At 48.5% G+C, this 16,445-nt stretch overlaps 1 protein-coding gene and 1 long non-coding RNA gene across 2 annotated transcripts in view; one reads left to right on the plus strand and one right to left on the minus strand.

The window, feature by feature from the left end:
* LOC311531266 (C-type lectin domain family 2 member D-like) overlaps positions 1-16,445 on the plus strand; it is a gene marked incomplete at both ends in the record, with an annotated part of 432,379 nt that overhangs the window by 310,573 nt on the left and 105,361 nt on the right.
* On the minus strand, positions 6,148-16,434 carry LOC311531288. Its single transcript, XR_014714182.1, has 4 exons — positions 16,319-16,434; positions 8,348-8,404; positions 6,856-6,981; positions 6,148-6,258 (listed from the first exon to the last, which is right to left on the minus strand). It is a non-coding gene; the product is annotated as an uncharacterized lncRNA (long non-coding RNA).

The following is a 16,445-nucleotide window of genomic DNA, read 5'->3' on the forward strand; positions in this document are numbered from 1 at the left end:
TGGAATGCGTTGGCTAGGGAGGTGGTGGAATCTCCTTCCTTAGAAGTTTTTAAGGTCAGGCTTGACAAAGCCCTGGCTGGGATGATTTAATTGGGGATGGGTCCTGCTTTTGAGCAGGGGTGTTAGGGGGCTTACTCCTTCACCCACTTACTTCTCTGGTCCTTCTCGCATGAACAGAGAGCAACAATACCCGAAGTCCAAAGGTGCAAACAATTCAAAGTTTATTGGGGTGAACTTCCAGCAAGCATGATTCCAGTTTCCTTCCTTAGTATCCTCCTTCCCAACTCTGACACCACAGAGCCTTACACCTGTGTCCCTGTTCCCATTCCTACCCTTAGCCAAACATGATTCCAACTTCCTTACTCCCATTCCCTGTTCCCATTTCCCCCTTTAGCAAAACATGATTCCAATTTTCTTACCCCCATTCCCTATTCCCATCCCCCTTAGCCACATGCCCATGCCCACGTCCACCCCCACCCACTCACTTCCTCATTGACTACAGATTATATAGTAAAACTTGAGTTCTGCTTAGCTATACCTTAACCAATCATTTTCCTGAAATTTAACTAACCAATCCTAACATATTGTAACATGATTATATAACCAATTATATCCCACCACCTTAATTAGTTTACACCCAGCAAAATTAATTATACAGAAGACAGGAACAATCACAGAACCAGACAGAGATTATACAGACAAACAATAGCAAAGTTGAAACTATAATGACAAGACAATACAGAAGTGAGGGTTTCACATCCCAGCTATTGATAAGTGAGTTCTTGCCAGACAGGATGCTATCAAACTAAGTTTCCTTTTACATTTTCTAGGCACTTCCCTTTCTCTGGAGGTGATAGGAATACAATCCTGTCCTGATAGTGCCTAACAGCCCAATAGCACCTTATTTCAATGTGACTAGTTTGGAATGTGAGGATGTGACTGTTCGCTTCTCAGCTTATGGCTGCCTCTGCTGCTTAGCCAAAGGCCTGAGCCTAAGCACAGGGCCACAAACTGTCACAGTAAGAGAAGGCCCTTACACCGGCAGACAGTGATTTCTTTCTTTTATACCTCTAGAACTAGCCAAGCGATAAGAATACACCTAAATTCTTAAAGTACAGGCCTTTGCAGACAGGCCTGAATATCTATATCCTAACACTCCACCCCTTTTTTTTCTTTTTCTTTTGGGATCCTCCTGCCCAGGTATCCCTGGAAAAGCATAGGACATATGGCGACACATTTCCTGATAGGGCATGGCATCAAGATGGAAGGTGTTGTTACGAATTACACCTGGTAGGACACACACACAAGTGCTACGAATTACACCTGGTAGGACACGCACACAAGTGCTACGAATTACACCTGGTAGGACACGCACATAAGTGCTACGAATTACACCTGATAGGACACGCACACAAATGCTGCGAATTATACCTGATAGGACACGCACACCAGTGCTGCGAATTATACCTGATAGGTCATGCACAGTTCGAATCTAGGCTGAGGCACAGAAACAAAGTCCACAACTGCAGAGTTCCCAAAAGACACTAAGTTTATTACGCTCGAGCGTGGTGCCCCCCTGCTAGCCAGGAGGGGACCCTGAATGCAGATTATACAAAGGTTATATACTTTTTAGCAAAGCATGTTGCCCTCGTGCATCGGAAACCTTAGCCAATAAACAAACCCTTGTCTTATCTACCACCTATCCCTGCTTGGTGCATTCCTCGTGCTATACCAGTATGTTAATTACACAGCATGGTCCTAAAGCCATGCATCAGTAACTTTTATTATCAGGATGGGAGGCCTCACATCAAGGCCAAGAGACAGGGAGTTAGAGACTGACAAAAACCAGATACTGGGAGTCAAGGCAGGCTGGAGACAAGGAGGAGGATTTTCACAGGGATTCAATATCTAAGGATTACTCCTCCTGGTGTATGATGTGCTGGCATTTAAACAATGGTGGGCCCCAAACCAAAATGGAGTCACATGTGCTAACTTTTCCTTAACAGTGTCGATATTCCATTTGTCCCACTGCCCCTTGTGTAGTATAGTGCCCTGCACCTTCTCTCATACGGGCATACCACACCTATTCCAATTAGTGTTCCAGACTTCCCATTAGAGTGGGCCTGAGAAGGTTGGGTCCGGGTTGTCTAGTACACTGCAGGGTTTGGGGGGCTTATTACATTACTTATACGTTATCTCCCTATGCAACGTAACACAAGTACAGTTAACAATTCAAAATCCACAGCAACACTGAGTCCTGACCACTGCAGTATGGTCCAACATCCGAGACACCCCCAAAACACTGCCTCTCCTCCTTCAACGGGGTCACGATCTTATGTGTCCAGTTGCTGGCAGTTGCAACAAGCTGCCCCTGCAGGTTTTGCTTGCTTTTGTCCATATCATAAGTCCATTGAATGTTCACAGAGAAATGGGATATTGTCCAAACCAGCTTGACCACTTGGTATGGAATCAGGCAGTAGGCACTGGCTTATTTACAGCAATAAGATTCACAGATCCATTCGTGCACCAAAGTCCATATAGCAGAATGTAGATGTGTGTAGTTTGGTTATGAGCTGGTGTAATTGTGCCCCCAGTAATATGTACATTCCCAGCAAAACACCTTATACACAGTACACCCAGTTGTCCACCCCTTGCATAGGCCATTGATCCTGCTCCTCTATAGACATAGGAGAGGGGCACATCCAAACATCTTCTATTGATTTACACTAGATGACCTCCTGAGGTCCCTTCCAACCCTGATATTCTATGATTCTATGATTCTAAGTGTTTACTTATTCTCATAACACAAGAACTAGGGGTCACCAAAAGAAATTAATAAGCAGCAGGTTTAAAACAAACAAAAAAAAGTATTTCGTCATACAACGCACAGTCAATCTGTGGAACTCTTTGCCAGAGGCTGTTGTGAAGGCCAAGACTATAACAGGGTTCAGAAAAGCACTAGATAAATTAATGGAGGATAGGTCCATCAATGGCTATTAGCCAGCATGGGCAGGGATGGTGTCCCTAGCCTATTTGCCAGAAGCTGGGAATGGGCGACAGGGCTTGATGATTACCTGTTCCATTCATTCCCTCTGGGGCACCTGGCATTGGTCACTGTCAGAATACAGGATACTTGGCTAGATGGACCTTTGGTCTGACCTAGTATGGCTATTCTTATGTTCTTATAAAACAAGTTTATTAACTACAGAAAGATAGATTTTAAGTGATTATACGTGATAGCAAACAGATCAAAACAGATTACCTAGCAAATAAACAAAATTGGAAACTAAGCCTAAATTACTCGAAAGATAGGATTTGAATTAGCAATATCTCCCCTTGTCTGATGATACAAGCAGGCTTGCACATTCTTAAGGCACAAGGAACATGTGCCTTGCAGCTTGGCTTCCCTTCCCCTGTTCCCAATCCTTTGTCTTCCAGAGCTTCTTTCAGGTGTTGAATTGTGGGGGAGCGAAGACAAATCATGATGTCACTCCCCACCTTATATAGTCTCTCCATATGGCAGAAACCTTTTGTTTCAAGCTAAGTTCCCAGCCCAGTTCACGGAAAAACACAGGTACCAAAATGGAATTTAGTGTCATGTGGTCTGGTCACATGGCCTTGCATGCCTTGCTGGGTCACAGGAACCATTACTCATAGACTGGCTGAAACATTCCCCAATGAAGACAAACCTTTTCCATGGTCCATTGTCTTTGCTGATGGGCTATTAGCACTTTCTAGCTTCTTCACTGTTATACCTGAGAGGCTAGTTGTGTGTGTTACCCAGAGTAAGCACAGTTGAAATACAGATACATAATTAATATTCATAACTTCAGATACAAAATGGTACATGCATACAAATAGAATAATCGTACTCAGCAAATCATAACTTTTCCATAGATCCCTCACATGACACACTTTGTACAAGATGTATCATAATTATGTCATAATCATATCATTATGATATCATTATGATGAATATGGGGTGCTGTGTCACACCTGCATTATGGGGTTTATCTCCTTTATGGATTGTCTGATGTGTATTAAGGTGTGATCTCAGAATGAATCGTTTCCCCCATTCGAGGCATTGATTGGGTTTCTCTTTATTGTGATTTGTCTGCTGGACTGTGGTTTCCTCAGGATCCTTGAATCCTCCCGCATATTTGAGAGATTCAGCCACCTTCTTCCTGGGGTGGTTTCCGAGCAGCCTCTCTGACGCATGCCAATTTCCACAGGTTTTTCCTTCTTCCAAGCACTGTGAGAAATTCCCTTCAGCTCTTCTCACAAAGGTCCCCTGTGGTTCCACTTTCCCAGGAACTTCCTGATGTTGATTCTGCTCCTCGTTCTCACTCACTCTCTCATCACCTGCTGGGAGACAGAGAGACAATTCAGGCAGGAGTAAATGTCTGTGCTGGGGAGGAAAAGGAATAGCACAAAGGGAAAACCCAACACAATAAAGTTTCAAAGACTGAACAACTGTATTGTGCCTCCACATCCCATCCGAACACTCACAGGGAAGGAAACTCCTGCAGCTTACAGGACGATTGGAAAGCCATGAATGATATATATTGACTACAGCCCTGCATTGGGTGAGATGAGGCAGGACTGAGGCATTTGCTCACACCACGTTTTTGGGATTCTCAACATTTTCCCTCATTTGCCAGGTGGTTTCTCTGTCCATTTCACTGACTCCTTGTTGTACCAATAAAATGAAAACCAGCAGGATCTTATTAAAGGGAAAAGGCAAAATGCCACATTTATTGTAAATATAATAAAGAAATATAAAACTCACACTGTCCTATCGTTACTTATTCCTTACTTAATTATATATATATATATATATATATATATATATATATATATATATATATTATTCCTTACTTATATATATATATATATATATATATATATATATTCATTCATACCAGTTCTGCACAGGGGTTTATAGTTACCAGCCTAGAGGTTGCTCGTGACAGGGTACTGGCCAGGTAACCTGTACACGAGAGTGGAGCGGAGTCCGTGTCAGATGCGCATCCGATGCTCCTGAAGGGTAGTGGCAGAACTGGAGACTCCAAGTTCTCAGCCCTTAGTGTCCATTTTTATAGGACTTTCTTCCTATGCCAGTCCGTGGAATTTGCTTTGTCATATCGTTAGTCATGACTGCTCCAGGACGGCTGTCAGGTGCTCATCAGCTTTCTTCATCCTTTGAATTGGTCGGGTGGATCCCAGTTTGCCCTCCGGTGGGGTTCTCTGGTTGTCTCCACCTGGCGTCTTCTTCGGCCAATCGATGTTAAATTCCTAGGCTGGCACTTCCCTGTTTATTCAAAACCCACCATTCATTCACATACATTCCTTACTTTAATAAAAAACACATTTCTTATTTCACCGAGTGTTGTTATTTTATTTGAGACTCCCTGTCTCTTGACATTCCTTCGGTATTGCCTTTCTTTTGTTATACAAAGGTGTTATTTATTTGAGACTCCCCGTTTTTTAACATTCCTGATCCAAACTATAGAAGGTGGGAGTCTCTATGTGACATTTCTATGAGCGCCAGCTCCAATTCGCGGTTCTTCATGGGTGTTACAAACAAGCATGTCAATCTCCATTACAAAGTGTCTGTTTGCAAAGTAGAGCCAATTGAACATAAAGTGAAGTTAGTTAAGAAGCATGTCAATCTCCATTACAATCAATGGAAAGAGAAAGCAGAGTCAATTAAGCCGTTTAGTCTTACAAGCGTCAATCTTAATAACAAGTGAGAAAGTATCAATTCAGGGTCAAATTGAGCAGTTTAGTCTTACAAGCGTCAATCTTAATAACAAGTGAGAAAGTATCAATTCAGAGCGCAATTGAGCAGTTTAGTTTTACAAGCGCCATAACAAGTGAGAGAAAGTATCAATTTAGAGAAAGCAAAGCCAATTGAGCAGTTTGCAAGGTACGGTTTGCAAGCTTTAATACAGGATTGTAAATCAATATTGCAGATTTACAATTATGTCAAATAGAAGAATTATAAATACAGATTTAATAAATATTATAAATCAATATTGCAGGTTTACAATTTCTTATGAAAATCAATATTGCAGGTTTACAATTTCTTATGAATAGAATCACAAATATTGGAATATGCCTACATCCTTACCTATGTGGGTACCTCTCAGAATCACCCTTTCCTGGAAGGCCAGGAGATCAGGTACCCATGGCTCTTCCCCTCATTCCAGCCGGGTGATTGGGTCAGGTTTGGGAATGGGAAATCCTGCTCAGGGACTGAAATGAGAAAAGATCAGGGTGCATGGAGGATTGGTAGAGTATTTGTCACAAAGGACATTCCATGAATTGAACCTATCCCCATACTGTGCTGGGGGAACATGGAATCCAAGAGGACGGGAACACGGTTGCTGAGCCCCCTGGGGAGAGACAGATGTCTGGAGAGGTGAGGGGAATTGTCATGCCCTCACTAGGAGTTTTCAGGACCTGTGCACACTGATGGCCTTGCTGACACACACACAGCTCTGGAGTTAAAACCCTCCCTATTTATAAACCGGGAGAGCCCAGAGCCCTCCCATGGCTGGAGCTAGTCCCAAGAAGTGAGGTGAACAGGAATTCTGTGTGTAAGTGAGAAACAGTACTGACAAGACAATACATGGCTTCTACCCCCTTGAAAGCTGGAGGCGTGGGGATGATTTAGCATGTCCATTAGCTTTTGACACCCCTGTCCCATTGGAGATGCAAATCTCTCTCACACTGCAGCTATGGCATACAGGACCCATTCACCTCCAGTCCAGCTCATCAGGGAAGCACCTGACCAGATTTGGAAATGCAGACCCACGATTTCTAATAGCTGAGGGGACAGGAAATCCTTACCCAGCAAGGTCACAGTCTCATAATTCTCCTGCATAATGTCCCAGTAGAGGGCTCTCTGTCTGGGGTCCAGCAGAGCCCCCTGCCCTCGGTGAAGTACACAGCCACCTCCTCGAAGGTCACCGGAATCTGAAACAACAGGTGCTCCCCACTCAGTACCTGCTGCCCCAGCCAAAATCCCACTATTCATAAGAAAGAAAGAAAGAAAGAAAGAAAGAAAGAAAGAAAGAAAGAAAGAAAGAAAGAAAGAAAGAAAGAAAGAAAGAAAGAAGCTGGGGGGGAGGGCACAGAGTAGCAGAATCTCACCCCACCTTGCTCAGAAGGCTTCAGGGAGTAGCAAGAGACCGAGAGCTCCCAGCAAACAGAGGAGGGCAGGGTCTTCTCATTTACCACACACCTACCAGGCTAGAGGTGGGCAAACTACGGCATGCGGGCCACATCTGGCCTGCGGGACCCTCCTGCCCGGCCCCTGAGCTTCCGGCCCCTCCCTTGCTGTTCCCCTCCCCCACAGCCTCAGTCACTGCGCAGCCAGCGCAATGCTCTGGGCGGCGGGGCTGCTGCAGAGCCCGGCCTGACCCGGTGCTCTGAGCTGCATGGTGGTGTGGCTGGCTCCAGCTGGGAGGCGCAGTTGTAGCTCTGCCAGGCACCGGTGCTCCAGGCAGTGCAGTAAGGGGGCAGGGAGCAGGGGGGTTGGGTAGAGGGCAGGGGAGTTCAGGGTGGTGGTCAGGGGGCGGGGGTGTGGATAGGGGTCGGGGCGGTCAAAGGGCAGGGAACAGGAGGGTTGAATGGGGGCAGGGGTCCTGGGGTAGTCAGGAAGGGGGGGGGGTTGGATGGGGCAGCTGGGGGCAGTCAGGGGCAGGGGTTCTGGGGGCGGTCAGGGGACAGGGAGAAGGGGTGGTTGAATGGTGCAGGAGTTCCAGGGGGGCAGTCAGGGAACAGGGGGGATTGGATGGGGCAGGGGTCCCGGGGGGGGGGTGTCAGGGGGCAAGAAGCAGGGAGGGGGCGGATAGGGGGTGGGGGCCGGGCCATGCCTGCCTGTTTGGTGAGGCACAGCGTCCCCTAATTGGCCCTCCATACAATTTCCGAAACCTGATATGGCCCTCAGGCCAAAAAGTTTGCCCACCCCTGTACTAGGCAGACACCTACTAGGCACAGGCTGAGGTGGGAAGCAAAGTTCCAAGCAGGGAACAGAGACCCAAATCCCAGCACCTTCCCTTTCTATTTCACCGCAGTCTCTGGCTAGGGGGTTCAGGCTCCAGCACTCTGGTCTCTTTTCCCAGCCCTGTCCAGGGGGGTTGTTTCCTGTTCCAGAAATGGGGGAATGTTCACCCCACCCTTCCCATGGGCCTATTCATAAATCAGGCCTTAGCCTGAGCAAGTCCCAATGGGTTTTTGGCACCCTGTCCTCTCCCTGCCTCACCCTGTGTATTTCCTCCCCCTCACCCCACCCTGACCACAGCACAAACCTACCAGCAGCTTCCTGAAAATCCCCTACCTGAGCTGGCTCCACCACAGCCATTTCCCTGCCCCATCCTCTGGAAGACTGGACAATCTGGAGGGAAACAATTGTTAATATTCAGCCTGTCAGAGAGAGAAAGGAAATTGGGGATGTTTCAGAAGGGGCTTTCGTCCATTTCACTCCCTGATTAGACCCAGCCAAGGTCAGTCTTCATCACACATATAGGGCTGTATGAATTTAATGTGCTCCCTTTCGGACTGCGAAATGCATCCACCACCTTCCAGACACTGGTAGATAACCTTCTGGCTGGATTTGGGGAATTTGCAGTCGCCTGCCTTGATGATGTAGCTATCTTCTCAGATTCATGGGCAGAACACCTGGTACATCTCCAAGCTGTCTTCCAGCGCATAAGGGAGGCAGGATTAACCGTTAAGGCCAAAAAATGTCAAATAGGCCTAAACAGGGTAACGTACCTTGGACACCAGGTGGGTCAAAGAACTATCAACCCCCTACAGGCTAAAGTAAATGCTATCCAAAATTCGCCTGTCCCTAAGTCAAAGAAGCAGGTCCAATGCTTCTTGGGCTTGGCCAGATATTACCGATGATTTGTACCACACTACAGCCAAATTGCCACCCCACTGACATACCTAACCAGGAAAAAACAGCCAAATGCAGTTCAGTGGACTGAGAAGTGTCAGAAAGCCTTTAACCAGCTTAAGGCGGCCCTTACGTCTGACCCTGTACTAAGGGCCCCGGACTTCAACCAACCATTCGTCATAACCACAGATGCGTCCAAGTGTGGTGTAGGAGCAGTTTTAATGCAGGAAGGACCAGATCAACAATTCCATCCTGTCGTGTTTCTCAGCAAAACACTTTCTGAGCGGGAAAGCCACTGGTCAGTCTCAGACAAAGAATGTTACGCCATCGGGTACGCTCTGGAGAAGCTACGCCCAGACATTTGGGGATGGCGGTTCCACCCACAGACTGACCATGCTGCACTGAAGTGGCTTCACACAGTCAAAGAGAGGAACAAAAAACTTATCCAGTGGAGTTTAGATCTCCAAGACTTTGATTTGAAAATACAACACATTTCAGGCACCTCTAACAAAGAGGCTGATGCACTCTCCTGGGAAGGTTTCCCAGAATCAGCCAGGTAAAAATGTCCCTGTATTCTAAGTCAGTGTAGTCCTTGAAATGTGAAAAATACAGTTTAGGTCTTTATGCGATTAGTAGTAAAATTAGAGGTGCATGTATCTTATTAATTCTGTTTCCTAAACCTCCAGGAAAAAATCCCAGACTGTGTGGACCCGACCTAAACCAGGCTGGCCAGCACCATCTGTGATTTGGTGGTGGTGGTGGTAGGGGGTGATAAATGAAAGGGGTGGGGGGAAGCTCCCTTTTATGGACACCCAGCCAGCCAGATAACATTTTTCTTAGTAGTTGTTCTCTACTTGCTTTTCCTGTAAAGGGTTAACAAAGTCTCCCTGCACAGGGAAAAGGAAGGGAGTGGGCACCTGACCAAAAGAGCCAATGGGAAGGCCAGAACTTTTTAAAATTGGAAAAAACTTCCCCTTTGTCTGTCTGTTGTTCTTCTCCGGAGAAGCAGAAACAGGGCTGGAACTATGCTGTAAAAGCTTTGGGCCAGGTATGAAAAAATTATCAGCTCATACCTAGAAACTACTCATCTGAAACCCCAGATATGTAAGTAGATCAGGAAATGTCTAGGAAGATGCAATTAGGTTTCTCTCTTTTATTTCTTTATGGCTTGTGGACTCCTCTGTGCTAACCCCAGGTGCTTTTGTTTTGCTTGTAACCTTTAAGCTGGACCTCAAGAGAGCTATCTTGGTGCTTAATCCTTGTAATTGATTGGTTTTTTTTTTAAATCTAGCAAAAAGCCTAAGTTCCAAATGTATTTTCTTTCTTTCTTTTTGTTTTTAATAAAATTTACCTTTTTTTAAGAACAGGATTGGATTTTTGTGTCCTAAAAGGTTTGTGCATGTGTTGTTTAATTAGCTGGTGGCAACAGCTAATTTCCTTTGTTTTCTTTCTCAGCTCTTCCCCAGGGGGCGGGGGTGAAAGGGGTTGAGGGTACCCTACAGGAAGGAATTCCCAAGTGCGCCTTCCTGGGTTCTCAAAGGGGTTTTTTGCACTTGGGTGGTGGCAGCATCGACCCATCCAAGGTCAGAGAAAAGCAGTGAACTTGGGAGCGTAATACAAGCCTGGAGCGGCCAGTATTAATTTTTATAATCCTTGTCGGCCTCCACCTTCTGCACTTGAACTGCTAGAGTGGGAATTTTAAACCCTCCCAGGAAAAGAGTCTCTGAAGCAAATGCTAGAAAAGAGTAGGATCAAAAGAGCCACTTTGGGGAATTCCCCTGACACTGTCCTCGAGGGCAGCGCATCCCTCCCGCAGTGACTCAGCAGAGACACGAACTGGCTTCTGCTCTCTGGTCCTCACTTTGTTCCCAGGACAGTCAATCTTCCCAGGGTGGGGCAGCAAATGGATCTAGGTAGGGTTGGGACCTGGGAATCTCTTTTTCCACTTATTGTTCCTGCTGCCCCTTTCAGTCTCCTTCCCTTTTCTGCCAGTGCTTTATCTGTAATGAAAGAGGTGCTGGGGCTCAAGCAATTTTTTTACTTTCATAACTGACATGGCAAGCCCAGAGGTGCTGGGGCTCAGCTCTGGCAAGCCCTGGCACACATTAAGCACTGCTTTCTCCCCTCTTGTACAAACTCACCAGCGGGTCCCTTAAAGGGGGCTTTTGTGCAGTCACTTTCCTGCTAGTCCCCAGCACTTTCCCCCAGGTCTGTCCCATCATCTGGAGTCTCAGCTCAGGAGTTGGAGTCAGCAGAGCCCAGGGCTGCCTCAGGGGTCTCATTCTAGCCACCAGAGAAAGTCCCCAGCTGGGCTGGGCACGGAGGAAGCTATAATGAAGGTCTTTCCCCAGCACAGACCGCACTGGGGGAGCAGCAGCTGCTCAGGTTCCCAGATCACAGTGCAGGGAGCTGCATCTGCCCCAGGGAAACCAACTCCAGAGCTCTAATACCATGAGCAGAGAGAGACAAGGTGGGTGAGGTAAGAGCTTTTATTGGACCAACTTCTGCTGGTGAAAGAGATACGTGTATGAGCTACACAGAGATCTTCTTCAGGCCAGAGAGAGGCAGACACCAGCCTCTTCTCCCTAAGTAATACTGAGATCCTGCTGGTGGCAGCAGCTAATGACTGTGCCCCACTGGGCTCCCTGGGCAGCTGCAGGGACAGCCAGGCAGATACTGATCCCATTTGCCCATCTGGACCCACCCCCTGCTATTCTGGGGGTGACTCTGAGCCCTGAATCCTGCACAGAAATCCAAGAGGGACCCTGGTCCATCCTGTCACCGCAAACAGTCCCAGTCAGAAGCCAGAGCCAAGAAATCATGATTTTGGCCTAAGAAAATAATGCAATAGTGTGTCTGTTGGGGGGTGAGTTCTGTGGGGATATTCACCTTGTAGCTTTGGAGCCCTTAGGGGTTAGTCCTTTGCCACCCCTCACCCCCAACACTTTGACCGTTTCCAGTAAAAACAAAATCTCCCGTGGCTGCTGGGTGGGGAAGACCCCTCCCCCTCTTACTGCCCTGGCCTGTACCATGGACTGGGAGAGCTGCCATTGTGTCTCTCACCATCCCTCTACTTTATCACAAGCCTCTCTCCCCCTCCCCCAGCCAGTCTCTTCTGTCACTCTCTCTCCAGCCCCCTAGTGTCACCCCCCACTTTCTCCCCCTCTTCCCTTCTCACTGTCCCTCATTCACATTTTCTTTCTCTCCCAGCCCTGTTCCCACTCACCCCATGATTCTCCCCCTGCATCTTGATTCCCAGGAATTGCCTCATCCTCCCTCCAGCGCACCCACAGCCCCCCAGTCCCAACCCATGCCCCACATCCCTGTTCCCTCCCTCCTGCCCCCTCACACATCCCATTTCATGCCTCAATCCCCTCTGGCCCACACTCCCCCTGCCCCTTTTCAGCCCCCTTCCAGCTCCCACTCCCCAGGTGTCGTTGACCCAGCTGTCCCCACAGCGCAGTCTGGAAAAGGCTGCCAAGTCTCACAAGATAAAAAATCTGCACTGCCCTTTCCCAGCAAGCCCAAAGCAAGCCAATCCCATTTCGGAGGCACCGCCCAGTCCCACTCACCAAGCCCCAAACAAGCCACACACTTCAATGGCAAAACAAGCAACAGGCTTCTTAAAGAAAAGCAACCGGCTACTGAGAGAAATGAATGGGCAAGTACAAAGAAGCCATTATAGGCTTCCTAATAGAAGCCTCCCCACCCCACCCAAAGCCCCCAAACAAGCAGTTACATAACAAAGAAGCCAAAGGGAGCCCTTTGGCTCCCAGCAAATGAGATCAGCATTGGTCTGACTGTCCCTGGGGGCTGCAGTGATCGCTGGGGTCACCCAGTCCAGCAGCAGGAAGTGAATCGCTCTCGCTGCAGTGACTCTGGGGTGCTGTGGGGGGGCCACGCTCCTTGCAAGATCCCCGAGCCCCGGCGGCTGCTGCTGGGGACCCCGGGGCCCTGGCTGCAGCCGGGAGAGGGGAATTTCCAGCAGTAACATTCCCGCTGCTCCCAGGAGCCTCTCCCGGTGCAGAGACCCCAGCCTGGCCAGGACCCCCCATCCCGGGCTCCAGCCCCTGCTCCCGGGGAGGGCACCGCTTGGAGGGAAGGTAAGAGAGACCTGCCCATCCCCCCAGGGAGAGGTGCCCCCTGGTGCCATCCTGGCTGCAGGGGGAGGGTTTGGCCCCAGGCTGCTCCCAGCGGAGCTGGCTGCGATTCCCTGCCCTGGGCCCAGGGAAGCTGCCGCCAACTCCCTTTGGCTCCGATGCTGATCTCATTTGCCCATCTGGTCTCACACTGGAACCGGAGAACTAGTTCAAACCGGGATTTCGTACTGGAACTGGAGCTGAACCTGAACCATAATTTTGTTTTACTGATTGAACCTGCACTGAACTGAAAGAAAAAGTGTGTGTGTGTGTCCAGTTAAAATTAAGATTTCGCATTTTTTAAGCTCATCATTTAAAAAAAATTACGGTCATCTTATTTTCATTTTGAGAGATGAAAACAAAATACACAATGGGCTGGTGATTTTCCCACAATGGGAGCAATCAACTGTTTCAGAGTAACAGCCGTGTTAGTCTGTATTCGCAAAAAGAAAAGGAGGACTTGTGGCACCTTAGAGACTAACCAATTTATTTGAGCATGAGCTTTCGTGAGCTACAGCTCACTTCATCGGATGCATACCGTGGAAACTGCAGCAGACTTTATATACACACAGAGAATATGAAACAACACCTCCTCCCACCCCACTGTCCTGCTGGTAATAGCTTATCTAAAGTGATCATCAAGTTGGGCCATTTCCAGCACAAATCCAGGTTTTCTCACCCTCCACCCCCCCACACTCAAATTCACTCTCCTGCTGGTAATAGCCCATCCAAAGTGACAACTCTCTACACAATGTGCATGATAATCAAGTTGGGCCATTTCCTGCACAAATCCAGGTTCTCTCACCCCCCTCCCAAAAACCACACACACAAACTCACTCTCCTGCTGGTAATAGCTCATCCAAAGTGACCACTCTCCCTACAATGTGCATGGTAATCAAGGTGGGCCATGTCTAGCACAAATCCAGGCTGTCTCACACCCCCCCCCCCATTTTTTTTCCCAGGGACACACACACACACACACAAACTCACTCTCCTGCTGGCAATAGCTCATCCAAACTGAACCTGAACAGTAACAGATCTGTGGGCGGGCAGGGGGAAAGACGAGAAGGGGTGGCAAGCATGGAGTTGGGCAAAATTTCGTTTCACCAAAATGTGGGTGCAGATAGGCTTGAGTCAGAAGTCAGAAATAATTATGTCTTAGCATCAATGTCAGACATATTTGAATTTGAAAGATGAATTGGAACTTCTTATGAAGCTTGTGAAATCTCCAAAAGGGAAGCAACATCTGGACCAAGGAAAGCCCCAAAAGGCTGGGGCTAATTCTTTATTCGTTTGCAGATGAGCCACTTATCACTTCCCCCCCTGCTTGTTTGACCATTTCTAGGGGAAAAGATTCCCCCCTGCCCCTCTCCTACCCCATGGGCTGAGGGAGCTGCTATTTTATCTCTCACCATCCCCCTCCCTTCTCCTACCCTCTGGCTCTCCCTTCTCCAGCCAGTCTCAGCTTGCTCTCATATTCTCCCTCGAGCCTCCCCACAGCCCCTCTCCACACATCCCACCCTTTCCTTCTCTTTATCCCGCCACTGAGAGTTTCCCTCTATTCCAGCTCTGTTCCCCTGAGCCCCAGAATTCTCCCCCGCCCCCTGATTTCTGAGTAGTCCCTCAGCATCTCTTCAGCAGCCCCACATCTCCATGGCCCCATCCTGCCTGTGCTTCCCTGTTCACCACCCTCCTGCCCCCTCACACATCGCTGTTAACCCCTCAGTGCCCTCTGGCTCTCAGAGCCCCCTGCCCCTCTTCACCCCCCTTCCGGCCAGCCCCACTCCCCTTCCCCTAGAACCCACCCCCTTCCCCTGCCGAAGCCCCCCTTTCCATGTCTGCCAGCCCCCCCAACCCAGAGCACAGGGAGGGCGGGCAGCATGTGCTCCCCCACCCCGCAGCACAGGGTGGGCAGGTAGTGCGTGCCCCCCCCAGGTCCCCAGCACAGGGTGGGTGGCATGCAACCACCACCACCACCACCCCCGGCCACCCCACGCACAGGACAGGCCACCTCAGCACCTCCGTTCCCCTCCCTCCCCCAAGCAGCAGGTGGCATGGCCTCAGTGCCTGAGGCCCCCCAGCACTGGGCAGCCACAGCTACGCCAAGTCCTGGCCGCCCTAGCCCCCTCCCCAGCATGCTGCTTCCCTGAAGAGGAGTAGCCTGCCTGGGCTGGGGCCAAGAAGGAAGGGCAAGCAGGGCTTTGAGGAGGAGCATGGGCAGGGCCACACAAGGCTATTTGGGTAGGCACAGCCTTCCCCAGCCTATGCAATGCAACACCCATGCGGGTGTTGTCAAGGTTCCTTCCCCACTCTGAATTCTAGGGTACAGTTGTGGGGACCTGCATGAAAGACTCCCTAAGCTTATTCTTACCAGCTTAGGTTAAAAACTTCCCCAAGGTACAATCTTTGCCTTGTCCTTGAACACTATGCTGCCACCACCAAGCATGTTAAACAAAGAACAGAGAAAGAGCCCACTTGCAGATGTCTTCCCCCCCAGATATCCCCCCAAGCCCTACACACACCCTTTCCTGGGGAGGCTTGAGAATAACATCCTAACCAATTGGTTACAAAATGATCAAAGACCCAAACCCCTGGGTCTTGGAACAATGGAAACATCAGTCAGGTTCTTAAAAGAAGGATTTTTTTTTTTTTTTTTAAAAAGAAAGGTCAAAATCATCTCTGTAAAATCAGGATGGAAAGTACTTTACAGGGTATTCAGATTCAAAACACAGAGGATCCCCCTCTGGGCAAAACCTTAAAGTTACGGAAAACAGGAATAAACCTCCCTCTTAACGCAGGGAAAATTCACATAAAACAAAAGATAAACTAATCCGCCTTGCATGGCTTATCTATACTGGTTGCAATATTGGAGACTTGGATTAGGATGGGTTGGAGAAGATGGATTTCTGTCTGGCCTCTCTCAGTCCCAAGAGAGAACAACACATAAACTAAAAGCGCAAACAAAAGCCTTCCCCCAAGATTTGAAAGTATCTTGTCCCCTTATTGGTCCTTTGGGTCAGGTGCCAGCCAGGTTAGCTGAGCTTCTTAACCCTTTACAGGTAACAGGATGTTGCCTCTGGCCAGGAGGGATTTTACAGTATTGGAAACAGAAAGGTGGTTACCCTTCCCTTTATATTTATGACAAGCTGTGATTGTGATATGCGGAGAGCTGGGGATTAGTTTGAGGAGCGTCTCAGAGCTGTGACTGTGATGTGAGATCTGGGTTTGAAGCCCCCATGTCTGTTATCAAAGGACAGAGCTGCACATGTACCTTGAGGGATCCAGTATGCATCATTCCAGCACTGAGTTAGGGAGGTTCAGTCAGCAGCAGGACCCAGGGGATCTTCTTGCCATGGGGCTTGTCAGCAGGGTGGTGGGAGAGGAGAGCTGTCTGTGTG

Source organism: Lepidochelys olivacea (assembly GCF_965140295.1).
Source record: "Lepidochelys olivacea isolate rLepOli2 genome assembly, chromosome: 14".
Lineage (NCBI taxonomy): Eukaryota > Metazoa > Chordata > Testudines > Cheloniidae > Lepidochelys > Lepidochelys olivacea.